The sequence below is a fragment of the Nicotiana tomentosiformis genome, chromosome 11, assembly GCF_000390325.3.
Source record: "Nicotiana tomentosiformis chromosome 11, ASM39032v3, whole genome shotgun sequence".
In the NCBI taxonomy this organism is placed as follows: domain Eukaryota; kingdom Viridiplantae; phylum Streptophyta; class Magnoliopsida; order Solanales; family Solanaceae; genus Nicotiana; species Nicotiana tomentosiformis.
Genome location: NC_090822.1, coordinates 39,518,636 through 39,527,154, shown reverse-complemented (window position 1 = coordinate 39,527,154; position 8,519 = coordinate 39,518,636).

Genomic DNA, 8,519 nt, shown 5'->3' with positions numbered 1-8,519 from the left:
GGATAACGCCTTCGATTGTGTGTTGGGACAGTATGACAAAATTGGGAGAAAGGAGCATGCCATCTACTACTTAAGTAAGAAGTTCACGCCATGCGAGGCCAAATACACTTTGATAGAACGCACTTGCTGTGATCTGACTTGGATCGCCTAAAAACTAAGGCATTACATGTCAGCATACACTATACATCTAATATCTCGGCTTGACCCTCTCAAGTACATCTTTCAAAATCCTATGCGTATCGGAAATCTAGCTAAATGGAAAATTCTCCTCAGCGAATTTGACATTGTGTAAGGCTATCAAGGGGAAAGCTTTAGCCAACCACCTCGCAGAGAATCCAGTGGACGGGGATTACGAGCCCCTCACTACGTATTTTTCTGACGAAGAGGTATTATTGACGGGTACAAAACACACACTTAAATATGCTCGGTAGTTGAATATAGTATAGAAAAATATCGTATCCACATGGACTGGATTTAAATAGTGTTTTCGTAGCTTCTAGTTTAATTGCTATCCAAGATGATCGACAATTAGATTTATATGATTAAAACTAAACTTAACTAAAAGTCTTAACTATTGACTAATCACAATTGCAGCAATGAGTAAGGAAGATATCAATGGGAGAAAATTGAGGTTGATTGAATAGGTGCAAGATACTTGTCTGAAATAACTCTAGCTAATTCACTCCTAAGGTTCAAGTGAGTCTCTCAAATTCACTCAATTACGAGTTCAAACATTCTATAGAAACTCTTCTCTCGATTAAGTCTCAACCTCACAATATGAACCAATTTATGCTCGGTGAATATATGCAAGAATTCGTAGTGGATTGGTCTTTAGGAGAACATCTTTCTATTATCCTCCTAAGTAGGTCTAAACAATAATTCAACTAGCCTCTTTCGATTACTAAGAAGAATCAATGAATTCAACCAACAAGATAATGCAAAAACATCAGAAGTTATGCCTCTTTCGATTACATAAACATGGTACAATAGATGCAATAATTAAAATTCCTAAAATGATTTAATACTTACAAACTAGAGTTAATAATCTACAAACAAATATCAATGCACCAAATCCATAAATCCCTAAAGAGAACTACTCCATATATATGGAGTAATTCATCACAAATAAGTTTAAGTTAAAGGAAAGCATAAATGATCCAAACTCTTGTCTTAAGTGAGGATTGAATGATGTAATCCCTGTGCTCTTGCTTCTCTCACTTCTTTGTAGCCTCCTTAGTTCTTAGATGTGTCAAAAGTCCCAAAAATACCTTTTTCCATGTATATATACCAAGTAGGGTCGGGCCCAAACGAACACACCTTCTCCTACCCGAAATAGGACTCTTTCCGGAATCGGACGTGCACGGCCGCGCACCTGGGAGTGTGCTCGCGCATATGGCCCCACACTATGGACAGTATTCTGCCTAACTTGCACACCTAGTGCACGCCCAGAGCGCGCACAATGTGCGCCCAGTGCGTGCTCGCGCACCTGGGTGGCCTCTGAACTTTGCCAATTTGTGACATACATTTAAACTAATGCGTCGCACAGTGCGTCGCACTAGTGTATTATTTTAGCAATTGATTCTTCCTTGAATTTTTGACTTCTAGCAGTGATCCTCGACCCCCGAACACGATCCCGACTTATTCCTTTGGGCTTTTACTCAAACTTCAAAGCTCCAAAAAACTTGAATTAGTTCCACAATATCTACATAACTCGGAATCACTCCTACAAGGCATAAAACACACAATTAGTGTAAAACACTAGCAATTGGAAGCTCAACTTAATAAAAGTACAGTAAATTAGAATGTGATAAGCAACAAAAACACGCAATTATAGCTTAATATCAACACCCCACACTTAAACCATTGCTCGTCCTCGAGAAATCAAACTACACTTTATAATGACACGACCTTTTTAAACAATTCTCACAACTCATCATACCAAGACTATTTAAAATCGATTAAGCACAATAGTGTAACATCCTAGCCTCAACATTTGACTCAAAAGTACAACGCATTATTTATAACCCGCTCACTTACTCCAACACAGAGATCAAAGACATTACCTTTCCTTCATAAATCAAGTGCCCTCACAATAAAATAGAGCAGTTCCACACACAATCAAATTTAAGAACAACTTGGAACTCAAGATAGACAGAATTTACTCACTCTCAGAAATAAAACTCATATGACACAAACGATGAACCATAGGCTTGCCCGTATTGTACTACTCTACTAATTGAGCACATTCAGCCAAGGATAAGATAAGACTTTAATTGGTTGTAATGTAAGCTGCGGGATGGGTAGGATACATTTATATATAAGAGTGACTACACCTCCTTAAGCACTTTAATACATATATCTCATTGTTAAAGCCATACACTTATGTCAAACCAATACTCCACCTTCAAATCAATTTACATTAACTCCCAACTTCTTTAAGCACAATAACATTAAGAGTTACCACTTATCAATGAATATTTTACAACAATACAACTATATATGTTTTTTATTTATCAATTTAAGTGGCTCTTACTTTATCAAAACATTACACCTTTCTCCTTAATTCATTAGTTCCACTAAAAAGCTCAACCATACCTCCACTTAGCTTTTAACAAGCTCATAACAAATTCAAGTGCTCAAGAGAGGTAGAAGATTCAAACAAATGGTTAATTCAAACAAAATGGATCAGGCTTGTAGTATGGTTGCCAAAGAAAAAGGATTAAAGGCTCAATGGAGTTAACTAAGATACAAAACAATTTGGTGGGCAAACGCATATCATTGGCTCAACAAAAAAAATGCCTATATCCTTTCCAAGACTGCACAAAACTACTATTACGCTTTGTAAACACACGGGGCAAGTTCTAGACACCAAATGCAATGCACTAAATACACCAAAATCTCACACACACATGGCACATAACTCATTCAAGATTGGATTATCAAGACACTCTAGTCAAAATAGTTAAGCAAAGTTAAGAAAATACAATTTAAGGTACTTCTACGAGAGTCAAAAACTGAGCCTAAGTGACACAACCAGAGCACTCACTATTCTCAATGTATAACACAGTCAAGAGATATTGCTTCCAATTAAAATAATAGCACAAGGTTTTCTACTCCTAACAAAAATAAAAACTAACTACACCCGGTTCAAACAAAACCCCTGGAAAGGAACAGTGGCACAAAGAAAAACCGGGGGGAAATTAATACACTACCTAACAAAAAAATCTTTTTGTCTTTTTCTTTCAACTTTATCCCTCAAGAAACCTGTCGAATGATATCCATCGTCGAAAAAAATCAAAAAATTTAAATTTTTTATGGTTTTCCAAATTGTTTTTTCTATCAAACTACTAAAACTCAAGAAAAAGAAATACATATACATACAACATACAAATATCTCCCACCCACACATTAAGTTGTGGCATGTCCCCATGACATAATTAAAAAGCATAAGGTAGAGAAAACTTTCCTGAATATCTAGTCGGGGTCTGAATCAACATCGGGCCCTATTCTTCGTGCCCGAACTAGTGCACACATCCACGCAGACAACTTCTTCTCATCCTTTTTGGGGTACACCCCCCACACTTGGCTTTCTCAATCACTGGGACGTTCTCATTCGAGCTTTTCACTCTCCACTCTACACTTGAAGCTGGCTTTTCCTTTCTCACCACCATCTTCACATTCTCTCGAAAGTCACCGTCTCCTCACCCACTCTAAGCATGAGCTTTCTATCATGTATGTCTAATATTGCTCTGCCCGTCGCTAAGAATAGTCTTCCTAAGATAAGAGGGACCTCTTTGTTCTCCTCCATCTTCACCATAATGAAATCTACATGAAATACAAACTTATCTATCCGAACTAAGACATCTTCCACTATCCCCTCGAGTATTATAGTTCTTTGGTCTGCCAGCTACACAGATATTGGTGCAGACCTTATCTCTCCAAGCTCATTCTCCAGCTTCTTGTAAATAGATAAAGGAATTAAATTTGAGGCACCAGAATCACATAAAGATTTATCAAAATTAAGAGTGCCTAACGAGCAAGGTATAGTAAAACTCCGCTGGATCTCCACACTTTTTTGGGAGTTTTTTTTGCAAGATTGTGTTGTAATGCTCGTTGAGCTTGACCACTGAGGTCTATTATATCTTCCTCTTCTTTGTAAGGATCACCTTTACAAATTTGGCATAAGCTGGCATTTGTGAGAGAACTTCTGTGTATAGAAAATTTACATTAACCCGTCTCAGCATATGTAGAAATCTCTCAAACTGCTTGTCCAACTTTTCTCTATACAACTTTTGGGGAAAAGGTAGAGCAGGCATGTGCTCACTCTCATTCGAATCTTCCTATCTCGAAGTCTCTTCCTTCTTCTTTTTGTCAGCTCCCTTCTTTCCTTTCGTCCTCTTATCACCTTCAATTTTCAGCTTCTCCTCACTTTCTTTTTCAGGTACCACCTCTTGTTGGATAGGGGCGGGATCTTTCAACACATACCTGCTTCTCAAGGTCACAACATTCACCATTTCCTTGGGATTTCACTCGGTGTCAGCTGGTAGAGTACATGGGATTCTCTCGGACAATATAGTAGTAATTTGTCCCACTTGCTTCTCCAAGTTTCGCAAACCAGTGCCAAGTTCTTTGGTAGCTGAAACATGAGCATTTAATCTCTCATCTGTCTTGACAATGAAGGACTTCATTAGATCTTCTAGCCCATGCTGAGTGGAATGTTGAGGATGGAACTGCGGCCTTGGCTGATTCACAAAACTAGGAGCTCCTTGTCGTTGAAATCTGTGATTGTTTTGTTGCCATTCGTTTGCAGTACCCCCAGGTGAACTCCATGAAAAACTGGGGTGCTTCTGACCTATTGCATTGATGTTATAATTCCCGACAGCATTAACTTCCTCGATTGAGGCTTTAAACTCATGAGTATGGTGCCCTCTTCCACATATATTACACGCTGCATGGGGCTCACTATGTATCGAGGCTAAGGTCAGCTTCCTTATTTCCTTAGCCATGGCATCGAGCTGTACCTACACAGATGTATTAGCGTTAACTTGGTGTACACCAGTTAATCTTCTTCTATTAGCAATTTCTGAGGGCCACTAGTTTGCATCCTCAGATAACTCATCTAGAATTGTGACTATCTCCTCTGGAGTCTTTTTCATTCAACGGGCCTCCAGCTGAATTGCAGAATGTTCTACGAGCGGCGGGTATCAATCCATCCCAAAAGTCCTGGAGTTGCACCCAGAGTTCAATTCCTCTATGTTGACACTTTAGCACCATCTCCTTAAACCTTTCCCAATCTTCAAACACAGTTTCAGTCTTGTTCTGCCATATGTTTTGGATTTCTCTTCTAAACTTGCCCGTCTTAGCTGATGAGAAATATTTTTCAAGAAATTTTCTGGTCATCTCATCCCATGTTCTAATCGATGGCATTAGGCAATCTTCGAAGTCAGTGCTTTGCATCATCTTTGAGCATGAATGGGAATGCCCTTAGGTAAACTACATCTTGTGACAAACCATTGTATTGAAAGGTGTTCATAATCTCTTCGAAGTCCATTAGTTGACTATTTGGGTCTTCGTTCATCTTTCCTCTGAAGACACAACTGTTTTGAAGGGTTTGAAGCAACCCCTGCTCTAACTCAAAATTGTTAGCTGCAACTGGAGGTGGTCTCACACTTGATAAGCCTTGGTTGTAGACCGGTCTAGCATAATCACCCAGTGGTCGCCCAACACCGGGTGTTATATTTCCGAATTGGTCTGCACCCAAAGGTAGATTCTGAGCAATTTTTCGAGCCCTCTCCTCTTCATAGACAAGTTTTGCATTTCGAAGAGTTTTCTCCTCAGCATCTCGTGCAACTTTTTCTCTTTGCTGGCTGCCTCTCTTGTAGCCAAATCAGTATTATCATCATCTCCCACCATAACTTCCTTGGTTGAGGATTGCCCAACCTTCTCTGTATTCTCATGGAGATCTCTTTCCTTCCTCAACTGTCATAGTTGTTTCTCGATTTCGGGTTTGTATGGGAGCACTTCCTTTCCAAAGGATCGAGTCATGCACCAATCTAACCTATAGCATGCGCACAAACATGTAACACCAAACGAAAAAAGAAAAAAAATAAAACAAAAAGAAAATATTCCATAATTAGTACCACAAACTATTTCAAACACTATTAACTGCCAATCCCCGGCATTAACGCCAAAATTGATGAGCGCAAAACACACACTTAAATATGCTCACTGGTCGAATATAGTATAGAAAAATATCGTATCCACATGGATTGGATTTAAATAGTATTTTCGTAGCTTCTACTTTAATTGATATCCAATAAGATCGACAATTAGATTTGTGTGATTAAAACTAAAATTAACTAAAAGTCTTAACTATTGACTAATAACAATCGCACCAATGAGTAAGGAAGATATCAAAGTGAGAAAATAGGGGTTGATTGGATAGGTGCAAGATACTTGTCTGGGATTTAACTCTAGCTAATTCACTCCTAATTTTCAAGTGAGTCTCTCGAATTCACTCAATTATTAGTTCAAAGGTTCAGTAGAAACTCCTCTCTTGATTAAGTCTCAACCTCACAATATGAACCAATTTATGCTCGGTGAAGATATGCATGAATTCGTAGTGGATTGGTCTTTAGGAGAACCTCTTTCGATTATCCTCCTAACTAGGTCTAAACAATAACTCAACTAGCCTCTTTCGATTACTAAGATGAATCAATGAATTCAACAAACAAGATAATGCAAAAACATCACAAGTTATACCTCTTTCGATTACATGAACATGTGTAAATAGATGCAACAATTAAAACACCCGAAACAGTTCAATACATACAAACTAGAGTTAATAATCGACAAATAAATATCAATACACCAAATCCATCAATCCCGCAAGAGAACTACTCCATAGATATGGAGTAATTCATCACAAATAAGTTTAAGTTAAAGGAAAGCATAAATGATCCAAACTCTTGTCTTGAGTGAGGATTGAATGATGAAATCCTCGTGCTCTTGCTTCTCCCACTTCTTCTTAGCCTTCTTAGTTCTTAGATGTGTCAAAAGTCCCAAAAATACTGTTTTTCATGTATATATACCAAGTAGGGTCGGGCCCAAATGAACACACCTTCTCCTACGTGAAATAGGACTCTTTCTAGAATAGGATGTGTGCGGACGTGCACCTGGGAGTGTGCTCGCGCATATGACCTCGCACTTTGGAAAGTATTCTGCCTAACTTGAGCGCGAGTGTGTGCTCGCGCACCTGGGTGTCCTCTGAACTTTGTCAATTTCTGACATAAATCTAAACTGTTTCGTCGCACAGTGCGTCGCACTAGTGTATTTTTTCAGCAGTTGAATCTTCCTTGAATTTTTACTACCAGCAGTGATCCTCGACCCCCGAACACAATCTCGGCTTATTCCTTTGGGCTTTTACTCATACTTCAAAGCTCCAAATAACTCAAATAAGTTCCTAAAAAAAATTCATAACTCGGAATCAATCCTACAAGGCATAAAACACACAATTAGTGCAAAATACTAGGGATTGGAAGCTCAACTTAATCAAAGTGCAGTAAATTAGAGTGCGATAAGCAATTAAAACATGCAATTATAGCCTACTATCAACACCCCACACTTAAACCATTTCTTGTCCTCGAGCAATCAAACTACACTTTATAATGACACGACCTTTTTAAACAACTCTCATTACTCATCATACCAAGACTATTTAAATTTGATTAAGCACAATAGTGTAACATCCTAGCCTCAACATTTGACTAAAAGGTACCACGCATTATTTATAACCCGCTCACTTACTCCAACATAGAGATAAATGACATTACCTTTCCTCTAAAAATCAAGTGCCCTCACAACAAAAGAGAGTAGTTCTGTATACAATCAAATTTAAGAACAACTCGGAACCTAAGATAGACAGAATTTACTCACTCTCAGAAATAACATTCATATGCCATAAAAGATGAACCATAGGCTTGCCCGTATTGTACTACTCTACTAATTGAGCTCATTCAGCCAAGGATCAAATCGGACTTTAATTGGTTGTAACGTAAGCTACGGGATGGGTAGGATACATTTAGATATAAGAGTGACTACACCTCCCTTAGCACTTTAATACATACATCTCATTGTTAAAACCCCACACTTATGTCAAACAAATACTCCACCATCAAATCAATTTTCATTAACTCCCAACTTCTTTAAGCACAATTACATTAAGAGTTACCACTTATCAATGAATACTTTTCACAACAATACAACTATATTTTTTTTTCTTTTTCAATTTAAGTGGCTCTTACTTTATCAAAACATTACACCTTTCTCCTTAATTCATTAGTTCCACTCAAAATCCCAACCATACCTCCACTTAGCTTTTAACAAGATCATAACAAATCAAGTGCTCAAGAGAGGTAGAAGGTTCAAACAAATGGTCATTTCAAACAAAATGGATCAGGCCTGTAGTGTGGTTGCCAAAGAAACATGATTAAAGGCTCAACCTGGTTAACTAAAATACA